Below are 15,724 nucleotides of genomic sequence, written 5' to 3' on the forward strand. Positions count from 1 at the left end.
AATTTCCTGTTTCCCATTGCTTGGCTCCCACTTTTCCTTATGTTTTCTTGTATCTCATGACAGACAACATAGACTAGTGATCTGTTGGCTGGTCATGACTTATCTGTGCTGTGATTTTTGTGTCATAGCATTTTGTATGTCTCCGAATCACAACTCTGGAAACATGCCAAGCAAGGGCAGCTGTGCTACATCTTCTCTATGTTCCATTCCTGTTTTGAAATTCTCTGTTTTTAGGACACAGCTGTTCTGAAGCTAAGGGTCTTTGGGATTTCTTTGTATACAGTCAAATATCACCCCCTAGGGCACCCAAGGAGCCAACGGTTACTGTGTTAATTGGCCAGTGGTATAATGATATCACTGTATGTAACTAAACAGTCTTTGTTAGGAAAGATTTTACTTAGTACCCTAGTACAAGGCTAATAATGTATACACTGATGACACTTTTTAGTGTATCTACATAAGAGGGTCATTGCCTTTCTTATTGGATAATGGATCTAGATAAATTCAATTTTTGAGGATTTCTGATTTGGCAAAGAAACTCCAAATGCATCTTGACATTGCATTCATTGTTCTCTGGCAAATATGGGAACATCATAATTTCAGTAGGTCAGTCGTAAGTAAATGTCTTCCAAAACATTATAGTCATGTTACAGTAAACTTTTTATATTTGTTGCGTCACAAAGATTTATTGAAGCGATAAAAGTTATTGTGGAAAACAGTGTGTAGTAACTATGGTAACAGTTATTTGATCTCACAGTAATTAGCTAAGCATTGAGTTGCACAATACTTTCACAATGCCTTCATGGTTAGTTCATTAAACAAAATTAGCTTTTGTGGGAACTTTCCTCATACAGTGTCCTAAATTTGTTTTTAGTTCCAAAGATTTGAGAAATTTGTTCCTAAACTTCCTTTCTAGAATATAGTTTATGAACATATTTGAGATTGTAGCTGATTTTGTTTAATTCATGGTTTATTCTGTAGTTTCTACCTCATCCATTGAGTTGTATCACTGGGCATCTATTATCATTTAATTTAGAAGGCCAAGAAATGAATTGTTTGAAGTAAAAGACTGTGATTTCTAAATTCTGACTATTTCATTGTTTTACTTTGTGATTTGGGATTAGTTACTGACTCTCTGTGACTTGATTTCCTTACCTGTAATGTAGAATAGCCATATTATAAGCTGTGAAACTAAATGAGTAGAGTCTACTTCTGGTTACTCAAATATTACACACATTTATTAAAATCCTACTGTGTGCCGATCATTTTGCTAGTTCCTAGGTGAGTACAAGGTTTAGATAAGATCCTTAGTAGGGGCATAGGGCATATATAAAAACAACGGATATACTTATCACCTACTATTTATTATATAGCAAGGCACAGACTTCCTTCTTTGACGGAAGGTTTCATACAAAATGTAGTAGTTCATGAATTTAAAGAGTAGGAAAAAAGCAAACAGGAAGTCATTTCAGACAAAGGCAACAGCAGTCTAGGTAGGAGGCAATGAAGGCCTTTAACAGTGTCAAGACAATAGAATAGAGAGCGCTGGAAATAATAATGATGATGACAGTAACAATAGCTCACATTTATGTAGTGCTTTTAAGGTTTGCAAAGCCACCCTTAGGTAGGGCAAGTATTGTCCCCATTTTACAGATGAGGAAACTGTGACTCTGAAGGCAACTCACCTAATATTAGCTAACAGATGATGTCTGAGTCAGCATGGAAACCCAGGTCTCCTGACTACTAGTCCAGTGTTCTTTCTACTAGACCATATTAATTCAACACTGATGCCTGTATTCATACCATCTCCCTGTTCCTTTCCCACCATAATCTTGGACTCTGCCCCTGGGATGCTGGACTTCAATAGGTAAGCTCTTGTCACATCTTTGCCTTATCTTACCAGGTTTCCATGGCACTTCCTGGCCATTCATACATCATGTCACCCCCTATACCATACTCTTCTCTTCAAACTTACCCTTATGTGTTGTCTTATGCCATAAGAATGTGAGTTCCTTGAGAGCAGGGAGCATATTTTTGCCTTTCTTTGTATTCCCAATGTTTATCACAGTGCTTGACACATACATTTAAAAAATGCTTTATCATTCAATAATCAGGCCTTGTATGGAGAGGTGAGGGGAAGGGCAGAATCAAAGATAACACCCAGGTTATAGGAGATTTAATGAATGGTTGCACTACTGGCAAAAAAAAAGAGGCATGCTTTGGATGTTGAGTTTGAAGTACTGGTGGAATATCTGGTTGGAGCTGAGCTGTACAATTGGAGGTGTATATTTAGAACCAGGAAAAGAGGTAGAAAAGGAGCAATTGGAGCAGGTAAAAGAGGCCGACAAGGAAGATATGTTGTCTTAGAAACCAAAGGAGAGGGTACAATGTTTATTATTAAGATTTATCACTCAGAATCTGTAACTGTTTCTTCCACACACCTTTCTGCTTCCTTATTGTTTATCTTTATAAAGGGTTTTGCAGTTTACAGTTTACTTGATGTACATTATTTCATTTGAGCCTCACCACAACCTGGGAGATAGCCTAGCGTTTTAATTTGCATTGTACAGATGTGGAAAATGAAGCTAGAGGAGTTTAAGTGACTTGCCCAAGATCAAGCAATATACAACAAAGACAGGACTCAAACTGAAGTCCTCTGACTCCAGATGTAGAATCCAGATGTTTTTTCCATTGAGCTCATAGATCTACATACTATATTTAAGCGCATAGAACTAAATCCTTCTGGGACATGTGATTTCATTAGTGGGGAGGAACACTCCACCAATGGAGAGTTGTTAGTAGGCCTTTATTGCTTGTTAACTCTTTCATGCAGTGTTGTGTTTGGGGGTAAAAAAGCAACTTCTTAGGGATGAGCCACTTTATTTGTAACCATACTGGCACATACATGACTGGTACTTGACTGTACACCGAAGGGCAGAGTAACATAGTACTTAACATGAAGTACTTAACATAGTACTTAACTTGAAGTCAGGAAAACATAGGTTCATATCTTGTCTTTGATGCTTACTACTTCTGTTACCATGAACAAGTTACTTAACTGCTCTAAAGCTGATTTTCTTCATCTGTAAAATGGAGATAATAATCCTTATATTACCTAGCTCATAGAGTAATTATGATACTTAGAATGAGATAATGGATATTAAATTCTTTGCAAACCTTAAAGCACTACTTAAGTCTCTGCTGTTACTTGAGTACTCAAGGAGCTGTGTTCTGCCCAGTGATGCCAAACATAGCCTATCCATGCCTTCCCATCTTGTACATGTTTACACGTAAGTTTACTGCAAGGTTTCTGCCCAATGAAAGCCTTTCTTACTTTTTCACGACATATCACGAGGATGTCAGTGAAACACACAACCTATCTTTTAAAGGGTTATCCTTCACTCTTACCAGTCTGACTTCTTGGATAATACATTTTGGTGATGATAATCTTTTGTTCTCCTTCCTAGCTTCTTTTTTGTTACGAATTATAGTCTGCTCACACCTACCATACACCCCTCTGTTGCCTTCTGTGTGATAGTCAGTTTTAATTTTTCAGCAATTGTAGTGTTCTGTAAATCAGAATCATACAATACTAGAAGAATATTGCTATTAAAATGAAGTGCTTTTATTTCAGTGAGAAGTGTGGGGACCTTTGAGGAGCTCTGTAATTTCCTATAGGCCATCTAGCCTGTTTCTCCTCCTGCTTAATTTTGGGCCCAATAACTCATTGTCCATTTGCAGTATCTGTCCAAGACTGTTCTCTTTAGAGTTATTTGTACCTCTTCTATAAACTCACCTAAGATTGTGATGTTAGAATCCAAGTATGGTGGCTCCACTTGATGTTGAAAATTGTTTATTATAAATTTTTATGTACACTGTAAGGTCCACACCTTCTGGACACACAGTGTAAGAATTTTATTTAGAGTTTAAGTTTTTAAAAAATTTACTCTAGGGGCAGCTAGGTGGCGCAGTGGATAGAGCACTGGCCCTGGATTCAGGAAGACCTGAGTTCAAATCCAGCCTCAGACACGTAACCCTTACTAGCTGTGTGACTCTGGGCAAGTCACTTAACCCTATTGCCTAGCCCCCCCCCAAAAAAAATTTACTCTACATTTCATTGAATTTTAAAAAACTGTATGACAGAGGACACTGTCCCAGCAGTAGTCCATACCCCCAGACCTTGTCCAAGGAACACCAGCTGTGTCTGCAGCCATGGCAATGCAGAAGATTTTTGCAGGAGAAATCCTAGATTCTAGGGGGAACCCCACAGTAGAGGTAGATCTATATACAGCCAAAGGCTGATTCAGAGCTGCTGTACCCAGTGGGGCCTCCACTGGGATTTACGAAGCTCTGGAGCTGAGACGTGGAGATAAAAGCAGATACCTGGGTGAAGGGGTGCTGAAGGCTGTGAAACACATCAATAAGACTTTGGCCTCTGCTTTACAGGAGAAGAAATTGAGTGTTGTGGATTAAGAACAAGTTGATAAATTCATGATTGAACTTGATGGGACAGAGAACAAATCCAAGTTTGGAGCCAATGCCATCCTGGGTGTGTCTCTGGCTGTGTATAATGCAGGAGCAGCAGAGAAGTGAGTCCCCCTCTCCAGACACATTGCAGATCTTGCTGGGAATCCAGACCTTGTGCTGCCAGTACCGGCCTTCAATGTAATCAGTGGGGGATCCCATACTGGAAACAAGATGGCTATGAAGGAATTCATGATCCTGTCAATGGGGGCTGCATCATTCATAGAGGTGATGTGTATTGGGACTGAAGTCTACCACCATCTAAAAGCTATCATCAAGGCTAAGTATGGGGAAGGATGCCACAAATGTAGGTGATAAGAGTGGGTTTGCCCCCAACATCCTGGAGAACAATGAAGCCTTGGAGTTGCTGAAAACAGCCATCCAGGCAGCTGGTTACCCAGAAAAGGTGGTGATTGGCATGGATGTTGCTGCCTCTGAGTTCTGTAGAAGTGGGAAATATGATCTTGACTTCAAATCCCCCAATGATCCTGCCCAGTACATCTCTGGGGAGAAGCTGGGGTGGCTATATAAGAGCTTTATCAAGAACTACCCTATGGTTTCCATTGAGGACCCCTTTGATCAAGATGGCTGGGCCACATGGACTTCATTTCTTTCTGGAGTTGACATTCATATTGTGTGTGATGACCTCACTGTCACCAACCCCAAGTGCATTGCCCAAGCTGTGGAAAAGCAAGCCTGTAACTGCCTCTTACTGAAAGTCAGCCAAATTGGCTCTATCACTGAATCCATCTAGGCTTGCAAACTGGTACAGACTAATGGCTGGGGAGTGATGGTTAGCCACCGATCTGGAGAAACAGAAGACATCTTCATAGGTGATCTGGTGGTGGGACTCTGCACTGGCCAGATTAAGACCGGGACCTCCCTGCCATTCTGAGCATCTTGCCGAAAATAACCAGCTCATGAGGACTGAGGAGTATCTTGGAGACAAGACTGTCTTTGCTGGGTGGAAGTTCTGTAACCCCAAGGCCAAGTAAATGGAGGGCACCATGTACCTAGATCAACAGAGGCATCTGAGTCCATCACTATCTCTACCACTCCTCTCAATAAAGCACTTGCACAGCAAAAACCCCCCAAAAAACCCAACAACTGTATGGCAGAATAATATTATTGATTTTTTTATCTCAGTGAAAGGTTTTTATTTTTTACTAATTTGATTTTAACTGCTTGTTAACTAAGTTTTTTTAGTTTGTTTTTTTTTAATTTCAGTAATAGTTTTTAGAAGTTAATTTTATTGTTTTCTGTTGTTGAATAGGTGCCATCTGCTATTTTTCAAATGAGCCACATTTTGCATGTGGATAATCATAAATATTTCTGCATTTTGTATACGTGTATCTGCTTAATATGTCTTTTGTTTTAGAGACCACAATTTAATTTTTCTTACTAAGAATCAGTGCATCTCAGATGTTCTAAGACTGTTGTTTAATTTATTGCCAACTGCTCATTTGAAGATGAGTTTTGAAATTCCCTGGATTCCTTCAGTGACTTAGTCATGTTTTTCCTTTCTTCCCCAGTCCTTATTAACATACTTCCTGACCTTAATATCATTTGTTGATGACTTAGATAAAAACATGCTTCTCAGATTTGTAGATGACAGGAAGCTGGGAGAAATAAGTAAAGCAATGGATAAAAGAGAGCCCCAAACCAAGCCCACATCATCAATTGAGCTTTAAAAAAAGCCCTGGAATTTTAGTGGACTGCCAACTCAGCATGAGTCTGTGGTGTGATATAACAGCCAGAAAAGATAATTTGATCCTGAGGTGCATTGAGAAAACTTTAATGTCTGGGTTGGGGCAAGTCATGGTCCCACTGTACTTTGCCCTAGTCAGACCACATCTGAATTATTGGGTTCAGTTCTGAGGGCAACATTTTAGGAAGTACAGTGATAAACTGGATAGTATCTAAACCAGGGGTTTGTAACTTAGTTTTTAAAATAGTTTGAGAACTGTATTTCAGTATTATTACTGTCCTTTCTAATGCTATATATATTTTATTTCATACATTTAAAAACATGATTCTGAGATGTCCAGAAGTTTCACCAGACTATCAGAAGATTCCATCACACAAAAAGTTAAAAAAACCCTAATCTAAAAGAAGGCAACCAATAGTGAAAAACTTTGAATTCATGCCAAGTAAGGACCAATTGAAAGAACTGGGGATGTTTAGCCTTAAGAAAAGTTAGGCTCTAGAGACATGATGACTGTCTTCAAATATCTGAAGAGCTATCAAGCGAAAACAAAATTATACTTGTTCTGCTTGGCCTCAGAGGGCAGAACTAGGAATAGTTGGTTGAAGTTGCAAATAGGCCAGTATTGGTTTGGAATAAGGAAAAAACTTAAAAATAATTTGGGATCTTTAAAAGTAAAATGCACTAACTCAACAGGTGGTGGGTTTTTCCTTAGTGGAGTTCTGCAAGGAAAGACTGAATGATCATTTATTCGTCAAGTATGTTGTAAAATGGAACCTTTTTCAGATATTGGTTAGAATTGTTGGTCACTGATATCCCTTCCAACTCTTAAATTCTGTTCCTCTTCTAATACCTAGACTTTAGTCTTCCTTGTCAGCTTGGATCCTGCTGGCTTTCATTTCTACTCCATTTCAACTAGCTTTCCTTCCTATCCACCTATACATCACCCGCTTTCTGTACCTTATCTGCATTGTTACAATTTTACCTACAATATCTCAGATTTGATATTTTTTCTCTCCAGTTGCAGCCATCTTTCTGTAATTTCTCTCATTCCTCTGCACTCAGTGAACCTACTTTTTGCATACATAGGAACCTTTAGTCAGTTAACCTCTCAGTGCTTTTTGAAATCAATTACCCCCCTTAGGATAATTTGACTTACCCCAGCCTTGATTCCATGAGGAACCAACTATTCTAATAGCATTCTACACAAAATTCTAGATTCCTTGGACTCTCTTCTGCCATAACCTAGTATTTTTTCCTCTATTCCTGTAATATTTCACTTTTGATGGAAAAAGAAGCAAAGCTGTTCCACTACAAATTTATACTTTCCATTGTCTACTGTGGCCTTCCTGATGCAGGGCAATCTCTTTATTCATCTCTTGTCTGGTATGTACTCCTTCCCCCTTGCTTCAGGGATATACTTTATCCCTCCTTTCATCTGTGGGAAGGAGGAGTGGGGAAGGGAGAAGGATAGCAAGTTATCCTTGTTATCTGTCTTCCCCTTTAGGACCAATTGGTCCATCTCTTCCCTGGTTCCCATCCTGTCCTTGGCCTCAGAATAGTATGTATATACATAGGTTCATAAATACATTTTAATTGAATTGATCAGGATATTAGGTGTTGTAAAGAAATATCTTCATGTGTTTTGGGGCATGTTACTATAGTAATAGACAGAAAGAGCATGGGACCTGGACTGAAAACATCTGGGTTCAAGTCCTAATTCAGATATTTACTAGCTTTATGACTACGGTTGACTCTTATGTAAAATGAGGACATAATACTGTATTACTTAGATCATGAAGTTGTTAGGAAAGTGGTTTGTAAACTAAAAAGCACAAGTGTCATATAAATAACAAGAAAAATAATAATATTTATATGTTATTATGAGGCAGCTAGGTGACTCAGTGCTGGGATAGAGTGCTGGGCCTGGAGTCAAGAAGACCTGGGTTCAAATTTGGTCTCAGACCATTACTAGGTGGGTTTCCCTGGACAAGACATTTAACTTCTGTATGCCATAGTTTCCTCATCTGTAAAATAATATCTGTCTCCTAGTTATTGTGAAGATAAAATGAAATAATTGTCAAGCTCTTAGCACAGTACCTGACGCATAGTAAGCATTATATAAATGTAAGCTATTATTGTTGTTATTATTACATGACACTTTAAGGTTTACAAAGTACTTTCATGTAAAATAATATTGAAATATAACAAATAAAAGAATGAATGCTGCTATTTCCAGCATAAAAAAAAACTGAAATAAAACCAATTACGTTTCTTTATATTGTGTTCTTTTTTGAGATATACGTGAACCAACCTTTTAGTGAGGAGTATATAAAATAATATTTGTAAAAAGTGCTTAGTAGAGAACCCAGCACATGGTAGGTTCTATATAATTGCTTATTCCCTTCCCTAGTGTAAGGGAAAGCATACTACACGAAGACTCAGAAGACCTAGGCTGTTATTTACTGTTTGACTTTTCTGAGCTTAAATTTCCTCATCTCTATATTGGGACTAATAATGTCTGATCTACATACTTCAAGGCATTGTTAGAAGATTAAAATCAAAGCATCTCAGAATTGGAAGGGCTTTTAACCTAAACAGAAATGAACTCTATAACAAGTAGTTATCAAGCTTTTGCTTGAAGAAGTGAAGAAGAGTTCACTATTTTCCAAGGCAGCACATCTCACTCTTGGATAACTCTTAATTGTTAGGAAATTTTTCCTTAGATTGAGACAAAATTAGCTTCTCTGTGTTTCTCCCCATAGCTCTTAGCCCTTTCTACCCTTGGGGCCAATCAGAGCAATACTAATCCAGTTTCCATTTGGTTTCCATTCAAATAACCAAAGACAGTAATCACTGCTACTACATCTTCCCTTCTCCAGATTAAGCATCCTTTGTTCCTTCAGCCAGTCCTTTTATAGCATAATCGGATGTGTTCACTAGGTGTGCCATGAAACCCCCTATTCTCCAACTTCTTTTTCCTTTCATCCCTACCCAACGTGCAGCAAAACTTCCAGACCCTAAGATCTATTTCCCAGCCCTTCTCTCTAGGTGCAGTTTTTTGCCTGCTCTTCCTGGTTTGGCTTAGGAAGGAAGTTTGCCTTCTTGGTTGTAGGAGCTCTAGAAAGTGAGGGTGTTGGGTGGGGACAAAAGGTGAGGTGAAGGAGTCCTGAGGTCCTGCTGTCTGGAGTCCAGACTGCCTTGTCACTCTTCTTTGTTGCCAACTTAAACAATCAGTGTGAGGAACCATGGTTCCTCATGGTTCCTACTATACTGTGAGTAACAAAACATTTTGATAACCACTGTCCTCAAACATCCTGACTACCCTTCTATAGACACTTTCTAAATTACCCATGTGCTTTCTAAAATATGGTACCTGGAACACTACTCTTCCTTTAATGAAGGTTAAGATCACTTCAGCTTTTGGAGGCTGTTGTATGACACTGGTATATATCTAAGTATGTAATGTACTAAGCCCCTAGATCTTTTTTCAGATAAACTGCTTTCTATCTGTATCTCCCTTAGAGTATTGTGAAATTATGAAATTATTTTTTTTAGCCATGGATAAGACTTTAGATCTATCTGTAATAAATTTTATCATCTTAGATTCAGTTATGACTTGTCAGGATTTTTTTGGATCCTGATTCTTTCATCTAACATGGTATCTATACCTTTCAGCTTTGTATCATGCACAAATTTTGCAAGCATGCCATTTAATCTTTATTCTAGTCATTGATAAAAAATGTTAAACAGTTCAAGGTCAAGGACAGATTCCTAGGGCAATCCACTAAAGACATTTTTCTCAAGTAAACACTGAGCCATTTAATGACTACTCTTTAGGTCATTCAGTAAGTTCTCAATAATCTACCTACTTGTGCCATCCTTTGGCCCATATTTCTTCCATCTTGTTTGCAAGTCCAGCATGAGAGACTTTGTCAAATGATTTTTCAGAAATTAGTTAATACATGTGTATGTAGTAATAATTAATGCCAAGTCCTATTGTGATGTCTCATAATGTCAGAGTTAGTTGATAAGCATTTATTAAGTGTCTGCTGTGCTCCAAGAACTGTGCTAAGTACTGAGAATCCAAAGAAAGGCAAAAGAGAGTCCTTGCTCTCAATTCGATGGGTTTGTGAAGGTTATGCCAGCATTAACATAAATTCCAGCAGGTTCTATCATGCTCTAAAGACTTTAGGAATCATTCTGGCAGTAAACTACATCTTCTTGCCAAAGGCCAACCAACCTAGCTAAAATTGAGTGGCTTGTCATCAGTAGGCTAGCAACTTGGTAATGAATTAATTGGCCATGGCAACCAACTGAAAAAGTACACAAAGGACATCAGGTCTGTGAGGTCCCCTTCTTTTTCTTCAGTATTTGTGGCAGAGTAGTAAAGAGAAAAAGGGGGTGGGGCAGAGGGTGCTAGGAATTAATCAGTTTTTTATGTAGTCTGGAAACATTAGCTTAGCTGTTGACCAGTGACCAATGAGTGGACATAACATTGGAGAAACTGAACCATATCAGTCTTTACATTGTTGATTTAATAGAATCAAGAGATAAAAGAAAGTTATAGCTAAATGGAAGGATAACTCATAGCTTCACTTTTGAGAGGAAAATAAAGGTGCTGAAGAGTCATTTATTTTAAGTCCCAAGACAATATGAAACATAATTTCATAAGATACTTGATCATTTCATGTCATAGTAAAGAGACCACCATGATGGTAATTACAGCTTACATGCCAAAAACTAGTGCGTAAGTTGAGAAGTTAAAAGAAATACTGTGTAGAACTCATTAAGCCTTCCAATTTAAATCAACATATGCTTTAATCATAAGTGAATGCAAGGCAAATTTAGGCAAAGAGGAAGATGGCAAAATATATGCTAGAAAACATGGTTCACGAGTATGAAATGAGAAAAATAAAACTTTCTACCAAGATAGCTGTCTTAAGACACCAGAGAGAGTTTTAAAGATACAGTGCTCTGAATCTCAAAGATCCAGGGATGGGGCTAAACCCATAACATGGAAGTCTGCATAAAAATCCAAGGGATCTATGGAGAAAGCAGGCAGGGCCAACCACCCCACCCAAAAGTGTAATAGGGGGTGAAAACTTGACTTAAAACCTCAGTTCAGGAAGTAAAGCTGGACATATATATGTATATATATATATATATATATATATATATATATATATATATATATATATGAGTTAAAAAATAAAAACAAAAACAAAAAACCCAAAACACTAATGAATATAAAAAATTACTTCACATTTAATTGATAGCAACTATGAGCAGAGACTGAAAGGACAAAATACGTTTTCCACAGGGACAACATGAATACCTAGAAGAAGTGAAGCAAGATATAAATGAAATAAAAGTTCTTGAGGAAAGAATTGGGAAAATAAATAGCTTAGGAGAGGAAGTGGTTAATCTTACCCCAAAAATGGAATCTCTGAAAGCTAGAATAGACCAAACCTGGAACAAAAATTATTGACTCTGTGAGATGGCAAGAAATATTAAAACAAATTCCAAAGATTGAAAAAAAAACTAAGAGAAATGTAAGCTCTGATATCAGAAAGAACTGATCTGGAAAACCTGTCAAAATGAGATAATTTATTCAGTACCACATCAATCAAACTACCAAAAAATTACTTTGTAGAGTTAGGAAGAAATAATAAAATTTATCTGGAGGAACAATAGGTCAAGACTATCAAGAGAATCAATTAAAAAACATGAAAAAAGGGGCCTTATAGTACCAAATTTCAAACTGTATCATAAAAAATTAAATATCAAAACAACTTGGTACTGGATAAGAATTAGAGGGGTTAATCAATAGAATAAAATAGGTATACAATATATAGAAGCAAATAAGCACAGTAACCTACTTGTTTTGTAAACCTAAAAATCCTGTTGGGACAAGAACTCACTGTTGGACAAAAATTGCTGGAGAAACTTAAAAGTTGTCTGAAAACTAGGCGTAGACCAACACCTCACACCATATACCAAGCTATGCTCAAAATAGGTACATGATTTAGATATAGTGATATCGTAAGCAAATTGGAGAAGCATGGAAGAAATTACCTGTCAGAACTAAGAGTTTATGACCAAACAATAGGTTCACAGGAGGTAAAATGAATAATTTTGATTACATGAAATTAAAAAGGGTTTGCATAAATAAAACCAATAAAGCCAAAATTAGAACAAAAGCAGGAAACTGGTGGGGGGGGAATTATAGCAAGTTTCTCTGACAAAGGTTTCATTTCTCAGATATATAGAGTCAATTTTAAAAAGGGAGCCAGGGGCAGCTAGGTGGCACAGTGGATAGAACACGAGGCCTGGAATCAGGAGGACTTGAGTTCAAATCTAGCCTCAGACACTTGACACTTACTAGCTGTGTGACCCTGGGCAACTCGCTTAACCCCAATTATCTCACCAAAAAAAAAAAAGGAGCCATTCTCCAGTTGATAAATGGTTAAGGGATATGAATAGTCAACTTTAAGAGAAAAAAATCAAAGCTATCAATAGTCATATAAAAATGCTATAAATCACTAATAATTAGAGAAATACAAATTAAAGTAATTCTGAGATACCACCTCACATCCATCAGATTGGCTAACATAACAGAAAAGGACAATGACAAATACTGAAGGGGATATGGGAAAATAGGTATATTAATGCAGTGTTGGTGGAGCAACTACTTTGGAGAACAATTTGGAACTCTGCCCAGAAGTCTATAAAACTCTGCATTCCCTCTGACCTAGCAGTACCACTACTAGGTCTTTATAACCCAAGGAGATACAAGGAAAAGACCCTGTGTACAAAAATATTTGTAACAGCTCTTTTTGAGATTGCAGAATAGGAAACTGAGGAAATGTCCATCAGTTGGGGAATGGCTGAATATGTTATGGTGTATGAATGTGAGGGAATACTGTTGTGTTGCAAGAAATGATGAAGGGATGGTACAGAAAAACCTGGGACGACTTATATGAACTGATACAGAGTGAAGTGAGCAGAATCAGGACAATAATGTACATAGTAACAGCAATATTGTAATGATAATCAAGAAAAACTTAATAATTCTGATCAATACAGTAATTTACCACAACTCCAAAGAACTCATGGTACAAAATGCTAACCACCTCCAGATAGAGAACTAATGGATTCAGAGTGCATAGTGAAGCACATTTTTTTCCTTTCTTTATTTTTCTTGCCTATCCTCCTCCAAATTGCCTTTTCAGTGGATGTGGGAGGGGCTGGAGGGAAGGAGACAATTTGAAACTGAAAATAAAAATGAAATTTTTAAAAAAAGATCTTTTAAGAATCATTGGACTCTGCGAAAACTATAATGCAACAACAAAAGCCTGGACGTTATATTTCAAGAAATTATAATTGAAAACTCCCCAGGGTTATCAGAACCAGACAGTAAATGGAGAAAGCATTTACTCATCACCTCCTGAAAGGAAATTCAAAAAGAAAAATCCTACGAACATCATAGCCAAAATCTAGAGCTTCTGTGTCAGATTTAAAAAAATACCATACGCATTCACAAAGAAGGAATTCAAATACCAAGGAACTGGAGACACAGTCACATGTGGTCTGGCAAACTTTATTATAAATAAGAGGAAATCTTATAGTACAAAAGGTAAAAGAGCTAGTCTTATAAGTAATAAAAACCTTCCAAACCTGAATATAATATTGCAGGTGGGAGATGGATCTTTAATGGAATAGAGGACTTCCAGTCATTCCTGATGAAAAAAAATCAGAACTGAGTAGTTTGAAATACAAATACAAAAAATCTAGAGAAGCCTAGAAATATACATTTATTTGACCAATTGGAAGGTGTTATATGATGGTACAGTGCTAAGATTCTAAGGGGGAATAAGAAATGATTGTCCCTTCAGAACCTTAGTATTTTCAAAGGGTATTGAGAGAGTCAAATAAGGAAAACAGTTCCTTCAGAGTGGAAGGGAGGGTAAAAAGAGGAATATGTTGGTGTAGAAAGTAGGAAGAATGGAGTAAAACTTGTTAATTCTAATAATTGGGGTGTCTAAGAAGAAAAACAAACAACCTTGGAGGAAGGGATTGGGAGCATGGGCATCAGATGAACTTCTTTCTTATCTGAAGTGAGAAAGGAGAGTTGAATACACACACAAATAGTTTGTCATAGAAATACATCAAATGCAACAGGGAAACAAGCAGAGGTGGGGAAGGGAAAGTTATGAGGGAGAGAATTGTCACAAACAAAATGAACTTCCAGATGAAAGGCAGAGTTGGGGTAGGGGGGAGGAGGGGAGATAAAAAGGAAAACAAAAGAAAAAGAGAGAACTAGAATTTAAAGGGGTTCCTTAGATAATCTCTTAGTTGAGGAGTGGTTCTGCAGTTTGTGATATGTGAATGGAATAGAATATTGTTAATACCATAGGAAATAACAATAATAATAATAATTAGCATTTATATAATTCTTTAAAGTCTGCAAAACACTTTACATATTTTATCTCATTAGATCTTCACAGCAGCCATGAAAGGTAGGTGCTACCATTATCCCTATTTTACAGATGAGGACATTAAAGCTGAGGAAGCTTGAGTGACTTGCCTAGGGCCACACAGCCAAGACATATCTAAGTCTGGGTTTGAAGTCAGGTCTTCCTGACTCCAACTTCTCCATCATCAAGTAATGACAAATAGAGAATATTGGGTAGTATGAACACATTGAAATGAGCAAAGCCAAGAGAGTAGTTTTTACAAGCAAAACAACGTGGGAAAGAAAAATAACTTTGAGAGACTAAGAAATCTAATCAAAGCAATGACCTACCATTCCTCCTGAGAACCTCTAGTGAGGCATGCTGCCTACCTCCTGATGGAAAGGTGATGGCCACAAGATGCAGAGACATCTTATTTGTTACAAGATGGTTTTTTTTCTTTCAGTTAATTAGAGGTGGTTGGGTTACAGTAGTGAAACCCTCTCCCCACCCACCCCTAAAAAGCCATCGTAACATGTTTTAAAAATAAGTAGAAGAGAACAGAAGGAATCAAAACAGACAAGCAGGACAGTTTTGAATGTAGTATGTATAACTTATTATGTAATTTTAAAAAAGCAAATGGTATCAAATGTAGGTTCATGATTTAATAACCTCTTTATGTTCTATGTATAGAAATAATTTTTTTGTCTTTAAGTTCAGAATAAAATCTAAAAATTTTTTTTACAACACCCCCCCACCCCCAACACATACACACACACACACACACATATATATATACATGTGTGTATATATATATATATATATATATATACACACATGTATATATATATATATATCTATATACACATGTATATATATATCTATATCTATATATATCTATATACACATGTATATATATATATATATATATATATATATATATATATATACCTACTGCCCTAGACCTGAGAAAGACAATCCATTCAACAATGGAGCAGACCTCTAGGGCATTGCTTCCTTCATTGATGATTGCAGGCCA

At 37.1% G+C, this 15,724-nt stretch overlaps 1 protein-coding gene and 1 pseudogene across 1 annotated transcript in view; both read left to right on the forward strand.

The window, feature by feature from the left end:
• Window positions 1-15,724, forward strand: part of NSMCE2 (NSE2 SUMO ligase component of SMC5/6 complex) — a 250,892-nt gene that overhangs the window by 154,845 nt on the left and 80,323 nt on the right.
• LOC110193296 (beta-enolase pseudogene) lies at window positions 3,614-5,868 on the forward strand (annotated as a pseudogene).

The sequence above is a fragment of the Phascolarctos cinereus genome, unplaced genomic scaffold (genome assembly GCF_003287225.1).
Source record: "Phascolarctos cinereus isolate Bilbo 61053 unplaced genomic scaffold, phaCin_HiC Scaffold_4;HRSCAF=312, whole genome shotgun sequence".
Lineage (NCBI taxonomy): Eukaryota > Metazoa > Chordata > Mammalia > Diprotodontia > Phascolarctidae > Phascolarctos > Phascolarctos cinereus.